Source organism: Callospermophilus lateralis, chromosome 8, assembly GCF_048772815.1.
Source record: "Callospermophilus lateralis isolate mCalLat2 chromosome 8, mCalLat2.hap1, whole genome shotgun sequence".
Classification (NCBI taxonomy): Eukaryota; Metazoa; Chordata; class Mammalia; order Rodentia; family Sciuridae; genus Callospermophilus; species Callospermophilus lateralis.
Window position 1 is genome coordinate 23,195,390 of NC_135312.1, and position 12,890 is coordinate 23,208,279.

Sequence of the window (12,890 nt, forward strand, 5' to 3'; positions counted from 1 at the left end):
CTTGTGGGTTCTTCTTTACTTCACAACTAATGACTTTGTGAATCTCCACAATATAAAAATACCAAAAAAAAGAAATATTTTAAAATATTAAATTTATTCTTTAAATTCAATGTGACTTTAGCCATCAATATTAAGAAATTAATTGCCATGTGAGATCAAGGAACCAGAAAAATTATATAGGCAGTGTTATGCTTTAGACGTTAGGTGTAACCCAAAAGCTCATTCATGAGACAATGCAAAAAGGTTTAGAGAAGGAATGATTGGGTTATGAAAACCTTAACCTAATCAATGCATTGATCCCCTGATGAATTAACTGCTAGGGAACTGAAAGTGGGTAGGGTGTGGTTGGGGAGGTGGGTCATTAGGGGAATGCCTTTGGGGTATATATTTTATATCTGGCAAGTGGAGTCACACTCTCTCTGCTGTCTGATCATCATGTGAGCAGTCCCCCCCACCACACACACACACACTTTTCTGCCATGATTGATGTTCAGCCTCACTTCAAGCCCTAAGGAATGGAGGCTGCTGTCTATGGATTGGGACCTCTGAAACCCTGGGGTCCCAAATAAGCTTTTCCGCTTCTACAATTGTTCTAGTCAGGTCTTTTAGTTCCAGGAGTGAAAAGTCAACTAAAACAACTAGGAAGAGTGACTGAATCCATCAATGAGAAGAGATATAGCTATACAGGTAGATTGGTAGTGAAATGAGAAGCATCCAAGGATACTAAGAAGAATTAATTGTATCTTTATTCTTAGGTGGGCAAATGATATTTTCAATAACCCAACATTTCAAGGGCTGAAACCATAGCTTCATTAATTCTTTGCCAAGAAAAACATCTAGTGCAGAGTCTATTCTGAAAAAGAAGGAGGAAAGTTTTATTTTTATAAACAGGAAATACAGATTGGGATATCTCAACATTCACCAAGGCATATGAGTTGTATAATGCTTCATTTCAAGTTCCCTAGGAAGCAGATTCTGAGGCAGAAATTAGTATGCAAGATCGCTGCCAGGATTAATACTTGGAAGTGAGGGTAAAAGAAGCAGCATTGGGCATATGGAATGGTTGGGCTACACTACAGACACAACAAGGCCTCAGCTATCCCTGCATTTGAAGTTGGGAATGGTCTTTTAGAATTGTTCTAAGTTGGGATAAAGGAATTGATGTTATATATCCTCACATGGCTTGGGAAATTAGTATAGATGCTTCCGGGAAACAGTATAAAAGAATGTGACTTTAGAAATGGTGATTCTACAGCCAGTGGCAGTTTTTGGAGAGGATTGACAACTGAGACCTGCCATTTGGCGGTCCTTTAAGGCTGAGAAAGAAATCCTTCAGTTACTGAGGAGGGATATGGAAGTGGAACACGGTGTCTATATTAATTTCCCAATGACATATGGCTAATAAAAGTCCAGTTGATGGTCTGGCACAAAACTGTTTGAAAAAAAATCTAGATTTTTTTCCATTATATTTCTCCAAGTATTCAAGAAGTTATAAGCCATAAAAATCCACTCAAAAACAGCTAACATAAAAAAATACAAATATTTCATCCAAATGTACAAAACATTGGAACATGGACAAGGGCTCATCAAGTTTAATGCAATATACCAAACAAAAACAAAAATAAATGCTACTAAAGTAAAGGGCTAGTTATCACATTCTGGTTCTCTCAACTCAGTGTCTTTTTCACTTATTTTACCTTGAATGAATATTCTATCTGCACCATCTTTGCTTCCTGAGTGTGATGGTTATTTGCATGCTTGGGCGTTGTTGAGCCATGGGTGCCCAGATTAAGCCTTGTTGCTGGATGTCTGTGAGGGTGTTTCCAGATGAGATTAGCATTTGAGCCAATAGACTCAGTAAGTGGATGAAATGCTCAAAGGTGGTTGGGTAGCAACGAATCTATGAAGGACCTTGATAGAACAAAAAGTTGAAGGAGGAATTTGCTTCTTTTCTTCTCACTTCATGAAGTAGACATTTCATCTCATCTTCTTCCCTCAGTCTGGGATTAATATCATTTGCCCAATGGTTTTCAAGACAAAATGACAATTCTGGCTTTTCTTCATCTCTAGAAGTGTGTGGACTGTAGGTTTTAGAACTTCCCATCCTACATGTTCACATGAGCCAATGTCTGTAAGTGTGGTGTGTGTGCATGCATGCATATGTGTCCTACCAGTTTCCCACTCCCTTCTGGAGAACCATGACTAATACATATTTTGACATAAAAGGGAGGTTCTAGAGGAACAGAATTTTAAGATGCGTTTTCTGATTTGTTTCTGGGGTCTCGGGAATTCACTCTCTAATACGATTAAATATTAAGACAATAATAACTGGGAGGCAGGGAGTGGTGTGGGACCTGTGGCTAGGGTAAGGAGAGGTGGCCCTGGAATGGACGAGCCAGGGATGAGCCTGAACCTCAGCAGCAGCATGGGGTGGTGATAGCAGCGTGGGGCTGCCCCTACTTGAAGGTGGCAGGAGAGGCTGGGCCTTTGTCACACTGTGCAAGTAGCCAGGGACTGAGCCTCAGACCAGACAGGAATTGTGGAGAACTCCAGTGAAGAAATGGATGAGTGTAATCATGGAATCTCCTTGCAGAGCCTCACCACCTGCTCTCCTTAATAACTAGAGAGCAGATTATGGGAGGAAGAAAAGACGTCACTATGAAGCTTAAACAGTGAGTTGTGCTGTTAGCAATATTCCTTGTCATCCTTATCTTCACCAAAGTTTTCCTGTTTGACAATTTAGATACATGAGCTGACAACCAGGAGGATCAGAGGCCTTTTCACGGAATGATGACTGGCTTGCATGTAGAGTTGTCACCCAAGCTGGACCACACCTTGCAAACTCCATGGGAGATTGCAGCTCAGTGGGTGGTGCCTCTAGAAGTGTACCCTGAAGAGACACTGGAGCTGGGAACAATCATGCACACCATGGCCACCAAAAAAACCATTAAAGCCATGTGGGTTATAAAGGGACAAAGCTGAAAGCCTTACTGGTACTTGAAGAAGGACAAAAAATGGTCTTCAAACCTAAGTGGAAGAGCTGACACTATGTGATGAAAGGGGAGCCTTATGCTGGTTTGGAAGACACAATGCAGAGGTAAAGGCCTTTCATTTGGACAAGATTTGGGGTTTCCATTGATTCTGGGTTTTCCCTTAGTTGTTGGCAGGTTTGTTAATTTGTGGACAGAGATCAAGCCTGTTGCTTTGGAGCAGCTGTTGAGGACCTTCCTAGCTGTAGGAAATAATACTTGTTTCTATGGGAAGTGCTATTACTGCCAAGAAATAGATCCAGCTTGTGTGGATGAAGACTCAGGGAGGGAACTATCACACTTTGGCATCCAGAGGTGTGGCCTCTGGAGAAACACTGAGACCCCTGGGGCAGGACTTATCCAGAAGGCAAATTGGCCAGATGGAAGTATGCTGAGAGCTACTGTGACTCCCGTGAAGAAAACATCCTCATATGACTCAGGCCCACACATTGACACCTCCGTATTCGTTTACCTGATTGACAAGGCTGAGTGCCATCACTATGAGAACTTTCAAGATGATGGAGATGATAGTGTGTTCATCATTCTTTATAAAGCTGAAAGCTTTGGGCACCCCTCATTGGTTGAGAGAAGCATCCTTGCCTCTTTCTATCAGAGTTGCATCATTAGGTTTTCTACTTGGAACAGACTGAACTACCTAACGATTGGAGTGTTAAAGTCTGAATTAAAATCAGCCATGGCCTATGATCCCATCTCTTATGTGATCTCTGAATCTCACCTGGACGCTGTGGACCAGCAACTCCTGAGTGTCCTGGCTACTGTGCAGCAGTGCCATGACCAGTTTGGGATGGACACTGTACTGATAGAAGACAGGATGCCTCTCTCCCACTTGTAACTCTCAACACGAAATAAGTAAAACATTTTTACAAAGGTAGAAAAATAGAAAAATCAATTCCAAATGGTAGAAGATGGCTTGGAAGTGGCCAGTAGCAAGTATTGGAGGTAGAAGACATGGTGGCCTTGGGTGTCTTTGTTTTTATTTTTGTTGTTTATTTGTTTTTCCTGTCGTGGAAGCTAAAGCAAAGTCCTCAAGTGTCAGAGTATGGGATGTTCCTATGGAAATATCTTTCTGGCTCTTTAGCAGTTGCCCATTTGTTGCAGATTTCATCAGCATTGATCAGTCTGTATTCCTATACCATAGGACAAACAAGTGGGACTTTTGTATAAGTGAATTCTGGGAATGGTTCCAGAGTGTGTGTTTTGAGGTGAATCTTTCAGTCCTTTCTCCACACCTGTGAATTTTGGGACAATAGTTTACAATATCTTGTGTATATTTTTTTTTACCAAAACTAGTCTAATTTGAAAGCTTAGTGACTCCTATGAAGTAGCAGAGATAAAACTTTGTATTCTATTTTTAAAGACACTAATAATATTTCTACTCATAAAGAGAGGACCCATATTCTATAACAAGAACTGTTTATAAAGATATGTAAAATGCCTGCATTGAGTAATCTTAATTATAAGAAGCAAGGAAGTAGGTGAGTTTCTATGTACTTTCACATATTTTTGAGAAATTAAAATTATTATGACATTGGATGATTGTTCCCAATATCCCTGAGCATAAAGATGAAATAAAAGAAGAAGCTTATGGTTCAAATTCCCAGCTTAAGAGCTGCATATGTAATGGAAAGCTTCCATCTATTCTCTGAAGTAGACTCTCTTGTAGCTGCAGGGCTTAAATTCCTAAAAATCATATGCAGAATCTTATCTTGTTTCTGGATGAATAACAATGGAAATTGAAATCCCAGCCTCCCAGGATATTTACTATTAAGAATAAGATCTTATAAATTGGGGTGGAGGAATTTGGGGAGATTGTGATGCAGCTGGACATAATGAGTCCTCAAATTCTGATGAGTCTTCTTTTCCTTTGTAAGAGGTTTATTTACTCACATTAGATGTGACTCTCCCACCTCTAGTAGAATGGATCTCCCATCCCCATAAGAAGCTTCCTCCCTAACCCCAGTGCAGTTAAACTTACTACTCATAGATGATGACATCTTCACTTACAAAGTTGGTAGCCTCTCCATCCACATGGAAAAACAAACAAACAACAACAAAAAAAAAAAAAAAACCTTGCACTTCTGTCTGAAGGAATTTAACCCACAATGCATTGGAAAACTTTTGTGGTCTTCCCTGAGGCAATTGCCATGCAAGGTAATGCTAATACCCAGGGCCCAGTCTCAACATCATTCTTTGCTTTTAATATTATAGCCATAGTCAAATTCCAACAAGTCTCTAAAGTGTAACTCATGAAGAGATCCATTACACTAACAAAAAAAATTCTCAAATAAATCCTAGCAACATGTATAGAAATGGATACTAAGAAATTAAGATAATGTGTGGAAGGAGCATAGTGTGGAATGAGGTTTAATATATTGATATGGGTTTATTATTCAAAAATTTTGCATTTGCTATTGCAGCAGCTTGGGGAGTTAGAAAGGCTTTAACTGCTTCTTTCATGGGCTAAATCATGAACTTAAATGTGGTCCATAGATAATTAAGTGGATATGATAGACCTGTCTTGTTTAAAATACAGGAAAGTATTCAAAGGGAAAAACAAAGGGAGATTGAAATGTTACAGTGGAGTTATCCCTTTATGACATATTCATCTACACTGAGAGATTTTAGTATGAATAACTTTAACCAATACAATGAGAAAGAAAGTTGTGATGGGAACCCCAGCATCCTTAAAGAGTTCTCTGATCACTCCTCTCTTTAAACTAGACCTATAATAAAACTGCTGTCAATAAATTACTGAACGTAACTGTAATTGGAGGAATACTATCCTAGGACAACAGAGACCAAGTGACCATACTCAACTGCCAAAAGTAAGGTGGGTATAATTACCATAATGAATAACAAAGTCAAACTAGCAATCAGAACAGTTTGACTCACACAGACTCGAAGTATTGTCTAGTTGATTATAATGTTCCTAGATGTGACGTGATAGGAACTCTCATAAATCCTTACCTGATCTGCATAAGCATACAAGTTCTAATTCAAGTGAACATAAGTCTAACCTAAATAATAAAACCATCATGATTCTTCATCAGTTTTCAGATTTGAACCAATTTACTGATGCATAATGTCTTGAATGAAGATGAGACCAGGTCCTCCTCTTCAGAAAGGATCCTAGTAACTTTACTGAAAATTTTGCTGATGACATTTCTCCTAGCCTTCCCTAAAGATACTTATAGTAATTTTCCAGGAGAATTGTGAATTGGGGCAAAGGAAATAATCATATTTGGCAGGGAGGGGGGACTGTTCTATGCCAACTCTGAACTGATATTAATTCAAGAAACCCAAAGTCACTATGGTCCACCAATCAGTGTGGGAGATTTGGGGGACCAGCTTGGATCTATCTCAGATGGAGGTTTCCAATCTCATCCTATGATCTCCCTAGAAATCATAACTGGAATATACATACTTAGTAGGTGGCAGAATTCCCACATTTGTTCCCTGGCCTGTGGAATTAGGGCTCTTATGGTGGGAAAGGTAAAACAAAAGGCATTAGAACTCCCTCTATCTAGGGAAATAATAAGTTAAAGTTAATAAAGTATTCCTGTAGGTATTTCGGAGACTAGTGCCACCTTCAAGGACTTAAGATGAAGGGGTAGTGATTATCACTATATCCTCATTCAGTTCTCCTATTTGAGCCATGTAGAAGACAGATCTTGCAGAATAATAGTGGAATTTTTTATACGCTCAACTAAGTCATGATAATAATTGTAGCTGATGTTACTAGATGCATGAGCAAATTAACCATCCTCTGGTCACTGTTTCATAGCTATTCTGATCTAACCCTTGCTTTCTTTCTGCACACCTGTCCATAAAGCACACCAGAAATGTTTATCTCTCAACTAGCAAGTCCATAAAAAAAAACATTTACTTCAGGGAATATCAACCCTCCATCTCTTTGTAACAGTGAATTCACATGGATCTTGATTGTCTTTATTTTCTATGTAATATCACAATGATCCATGATATTGATGAATTTTGATTTATTGAATCTAGTGACCAAAGAATAGTATCTGTGGGGACCAGTGCATGGAGTACTGCATACATGGAATACGTTAAGGGCATGTGAGTGGCAAATCACTTCCCCATGCTAGGTGTGTGAGTGGCAAACTGCTTACCCTGTATGCACAGCCCTGGGGTGAGGCCACGTGTGGCAGTACCTGCGCTTGCTCCATGGCCCACTCCTCCATTGGTCACTGCAAGGACATTTAGTAGAAATTGCATTAGTGACTGCCTGTAATCTGTTTAGCTACTGCTTGAATATATATATACATGGTAACTGCACCATAAAATCAGACCTGCTTCCTGTTTGGTCTCTGGAAGTCTTAGTGACTCTGCAGCCACACTCTCCTCTACCCTGTTCTGTGGACCTCCTCGCTGGAGGAGAGAGAGCCCACACAAGTATCTATTATAGAAATATTGGTAAGACATATATTGCAGATTGGAAAATAAATCTGACTAAAACTTGGAGGCCTGCTGACAGTGAATTTTCTAGGAATCCAGTGGGATGTGGAGACATTTCAAGATATTCCTTCTAAAGTAAAAGGTAGATAGTTGCTTTGGCTCTTCCTGCAATTAAAAAAAAAAAAAAAAGTGTTAGGTCTAGTGGGCTGCTTTTCCTGTGTGTGTGTGTGTGTGTGTGTGTGTGTGTGTGTGTGTGTTTATGGTACTGGATATTCAACCCAGTGGTACTCCAACACTCAGCCAAATTACCAGCCTTTTGTATTTGTTTTTGTTTGTTTGTGTAGACAGGGTCTCACTAAGTTGAGCCTGGCCTTGAAATTGTACTCCTCCTGCCTCAGGTTCCTGAGTCACTGGGATTACTAGTATATGGCACTGTGCCTGGCCCTCTTTGGATTTTCAAGGCAAAATATACCCCATTTCTTTGTGTTGTTACAGTCTATTTACCCACTGCTTGGAAAAGCTGCAAAATTTGAGTAGGGCTGTTGTGAATAATTAGCAAAATTTTTCCTTCCTGTTCCCACAAACTTATGATCTGTAAGACTAAAGGTCTTAGTTCCAAAGAAAGAAGTGCTTAACTCAGGAGACACAACAATGATTTCACTGTACTGGAAGACTTAATCAGGCCACTTTGAACTTCTCATACCTCTGAATCAATAGGAAAAGGAGGGACTTTACTGCCTAGAATGACTGATCCTGACAACAAAGGAAAATTGAACTACTACTCTATAAAGAAGGGAAGAAAAAATATTTCTAGAACACAAAATCAGTTAGGGCCTCTTTTAGAACTACCATGTTTGATGATTAGGGATAATGGAAAACTATAATGATCAAATCTAGAAAGAACTACTAATAACTCAGACAATCAGGAATAAAGGTTCAGGTCACCCCTAATGGCAAAGAACCCAAACTGGCTAAGATGCTTTCAGAAGGCAAATACAGAATGGGTAGTGGAAGAAGAGAGTTATGAATATCCACTATGATCACATAACCAATTAAAGAAAATGAGAACTATTATTCTCAGGATTAGTTCTCCTTAAGTTTGTTACATTTGGAATGTTTTTTTCCTCACTTCTCATATTCCTTATCATGTAATATAAGATGTCTTGGTTTTATATTGTAGTATCTAAGTATTGCTAATTTATTTCATAATATTTAAGTTATAGAATACATTAAAAGAGTGACTATCACCCAACTAATTTCTCTTTTTTTTCTAGCAATGAGATTAGTAACTTTTTATTGTATATAGAATAGTTGTATTGAGCTAGGTGGAATTATTACCTTGTTAATGTCTTTATCTGGGGATTGTATGTCCTTTAAGGAGATGGCTAATTTTATGTATCAGGTAGATTGGACCATGATGTAATCAGATAACTAACAAAATATTACGATGTGGTGTGTCTGTCTGGGTGCTTCCATAAGAGATTACCATTTGAATGGAAGTGGACTGAATAAAGCAGATGATCCTCCCCAATGTATGTGAGCATCATTTAATAAGTACTCTGAGGGCCTGAATAGAAGTAAAGAAGTTTGTGTTCACCCTCTCTCTGCCTAAGTGCTTAAACTGGAATGAATATTGCAGTTATCTTCCTCTTAGCAGACCTTGTTCTAGACCTTGAAACAAGAACTGGAATCTACAACTACAGCCCTTTTGTCTCACAGGCATTGCAACTTCAACACTGTTCTTCCTAGATCCACATATTGCAAATTGCAGATGGTGGAATTTCTCAGCCTCCATAATAATGTGAGCCAATACTTTATAATAAATTTCTTTATATATGATATGAGATATGTATACATATATATCTATCTATATCGATATATATATATATATATATATATATATATATATATATATATATACAGACACACACTCTTTCTCTGGAGAACTCTGACTAATACATATGGAAAAGAGGAGAAACAAGAGGCCATATGTGGGCTGCAAGAAATAGATCTTTTTGGAAGGAAATGAAGAATCAGGGATATGTTATGGGACACCGCTACCATCCTGGGAATATATTAAAAAGCAGTAAGAAATATTTTTAATGCATTTAATGATCCACTGAATATATAGTATGTTCTTTAATCAGCATCACTTTGATTAAATATTTTGCTGAAGCCCAAAATATTGGAACTGTTTTTACATATACATGTACACACACACACACACACACACACACACACACACACATACACACACACACACACACAACTTTTTAGTCTATCAGAACATTATTCCTTTTTTTTGTACCAATAATCGCTACTACTTTTTACAGACCAAACAGATAAACAGATGCTGGAAAAGTCATACTCCTAATTGTATTTGTGTTAAAAAAGAAAATTTGAAAATCAACATAAACAATTAACTTAGTACCTGGATTAATATAATAATACACACAGAATAGAGTATTTTCTTCATAATTCTAGAGATATTTTAAGTACATAAAATAAATTACATATATGTTTTTCTTCTTTTTTATACAAATGATTGCATTTTATAAACCATGCTTTTCTAGCTTACTACTTTTTCAGTGAAGTTAGCCTTACAGTAGGGTCATATGAGTTTACCATCAGTTTATTTGTTTTTTTATGGTTATAAAATATTGTTTACTAACATATTATTTACATAATTTCCTATTAGTAAATATGTATATTATTTCCAATTTGTTGTTGTATGGAAGATAGCTAGGAGCCTAACCAAATACATGCACATACCACATAATGATTCTTTAGTCAATGGTGGACCACATATATGATAATGGTCTTAAAGACTGTAATAGAACTAAAAATTTTCTATCCTCTTAGCTATTGTATCATCTTAACATAAGGCATCATTCACATGTTTGTGATGTCGGTGTAAACAAACCAACTGTGTTGCCAATTGTAAAGAAGTATAGCTCACATAATTATGTATAATACATAATACTTGGTAATAATAATAAATGTGTTCCGGTTTATGTATTTATTATACTACATTGTTATCATCATTTTAGAGTGTACTCTTTATGAAAGGCAAAGTTTGTTATAAAACAGTGTGACATGGTGATCCAACAACCACTCCATACATCTCATACTTAATCCATCTCTTGATTGCATAGTCATTTTTGTTTTTTATTTAATCTCATGTTATATTGCATAGAAGCAAAAGGCTACATACAATTTATATTAAAATCACATGGTCTAGATGTGTAGTAAGCCATACCATCTACTTTTGTAGAGGCATCCTCTATGGTGTTTACACAAGGATGGGATTTACTAATCAGGCATTTCTCAGAATATATTTCCGTTGTTAAGTGGTGCATGATTGTGTGTGCTTTCCTCTTACACACAGAGTTACTACTTGGAAGAAGATGGTGGAGCTGAGATTTTATGTCCAAGATATCTTGAATGCATTGGTTATGTGATAGATCTCATCAATATGATTGAGCACAGGTTATAGCTCTTTTCAAGGACAGAGCCTTTACAAAGCAGGTTTGCCTATTTCACCAGCTCATTCTCCCTGCTCCTGGCTGAATGCAGAGTGTAACAAGTGGTTCTGTTTTAACTTTTGTCCCAATATTTTCTAAATGTAAAAGTTTAAATTTGTAGTCTTTAATGCCCTTTCATATCTTTCTGGATAGAGTGGGAGATAATGTTTTTGAGATTTGGCATATATTAAAAATATAGATTTTCTATCTTCCAATTTGAGTGATATTATAACTCATTGTAAAATAGTAGATAGAAACAGTTTTTGTTCAGTATTTTAAAACTGTTATTACATTGTCTTTTAGCATTGAGTATTGATGTTAATAAATATGAAGTAATCTGGTCCTACTCCATTGCATACATTCAATACTTTGTTACATTGTTTTTCTTACACTTTGAAAGATGTTATGGGATTATGTTCATCTTGTGAACTGGGCATTTGATGACACCTTTCAAACTATAAACTGTCAAATTTTCTTTAATTATTTAATTGATAAATTTGTTTCTCCTTTTTTTTTTCTAGGATTCTCAATCAGATGAACATATAAGAGGGAGAGAATGAGTGAGTTTAGAGATAGGTTTATGATAGACAAATAGATATATTGATTGATTTTACTTTTCTTTTTCTTTTTTTAGAGAAAAAGAGAGAAGAGAGAGAGAGACAGAGAATTTTTAATATTTATTTTTCAGTTTTCGGTGGACACAACATCTTTATTTTATTTTTATGTGGTGCTGAGGATCGAACCCAGCGCCCCGCGCATGCCAGGCGAGCACGCTACGGCTTGAGCCACATCCCCAGCCCCTGATTTTATTTTTCTTTTGAGTTATTCCTTCAATTGTTTATCTTCCAGAGGCTCTTTGGATAACAGTAAACATTTCTTTTTTTATATATTTTTTTATTTTAATTTGTTATATATGGCAACAGAATGCATTGCAATTCATATTCAACATATAGCGAAAAATTTTCATACCTCTAGTTGTACACAAAGTAGAGTCACACTATTTGTGTCTTCATACATGTGGTTAGGGTAACTATGTCCATCTCATTTCATCATTCATCATCTTTCCTACCCCATGCTCCCTCCCTTTTGCCCTATCTAGAGTTCTTCTAATTCTCCCATGCTCCCCTCATATTATGAATCAGCATAGTTGAATCAGAGAAAACATTCAGCATTTGTTTTGGGGGGGATTGGCTAACTTCACTTAGCATTATCTTCTCTAACTCCATCTATTTGCAAGCAAATGCCATGATTTTATTCTCTTGTATTGCTGAATAATATTACCATATGTATGTGGTAATATGTATATATATCAGATTTTCTTTATCCATTCATCTATTGAAGGGTAACTAGGTTGGTTCCATAGTTTAGCTAATGTGAATTATGCTGCTATAAACATTGATGTGGTTGTGTCCCCGTAGTGTGCTGTTTTTAAGTCCTTTGGGTAGGGTATAGACTTAAGAGTAGGATAGCTGGGGCAAATGACGGCTCCATTCCCAGTTTTCCAGGGATTCTTCATACTGCTTTCCATGTTGGCTACACCAATTTGCAGTCCCAATAGCAACGTATGAGTGTACATTTTTTCTCCACATCCTTGCCAACACTATTGTTGTTTGTATTCTTAATGGAGTGAGGTAAAATCTTATAGTAGTTTTGATTTGCATTGCTCTAACTTCTACAGATGTTGAACATTTTTTCATATATTTGTTGGTTGATTGTATATCAAATTCTGAGAAGTGTCTGCTGAGTTCTTTGGCCCACTTATTGATTGGATTATTTGTTTTTGTTGTTAAGATATTTGAGTTCTTTATATATCCTAGAGATTAGTGCTCTAACTGATGTGCATGTGCTAAAATTTGTTCCCAAATTGTGGGCTCTCTATTCACCTCACTAATTGTTT

At 37.1% G+C, this 12,890-nt stretch overlaps 1 pseudogene; it reads left to right on the top strand.

The window, feature by feature from the left end:
• Window positions 1–2,658: 2,658 nt before the first annotated feature.
• On the top strand, window positions 2,659–3,882 carry LOC143406467 (glycosaminoglycan xylosylkinase pseudogene; annotated as a pseudogene).
• Window positions 3,883–12,890: the final 9,008 nt, after the last annotated feature.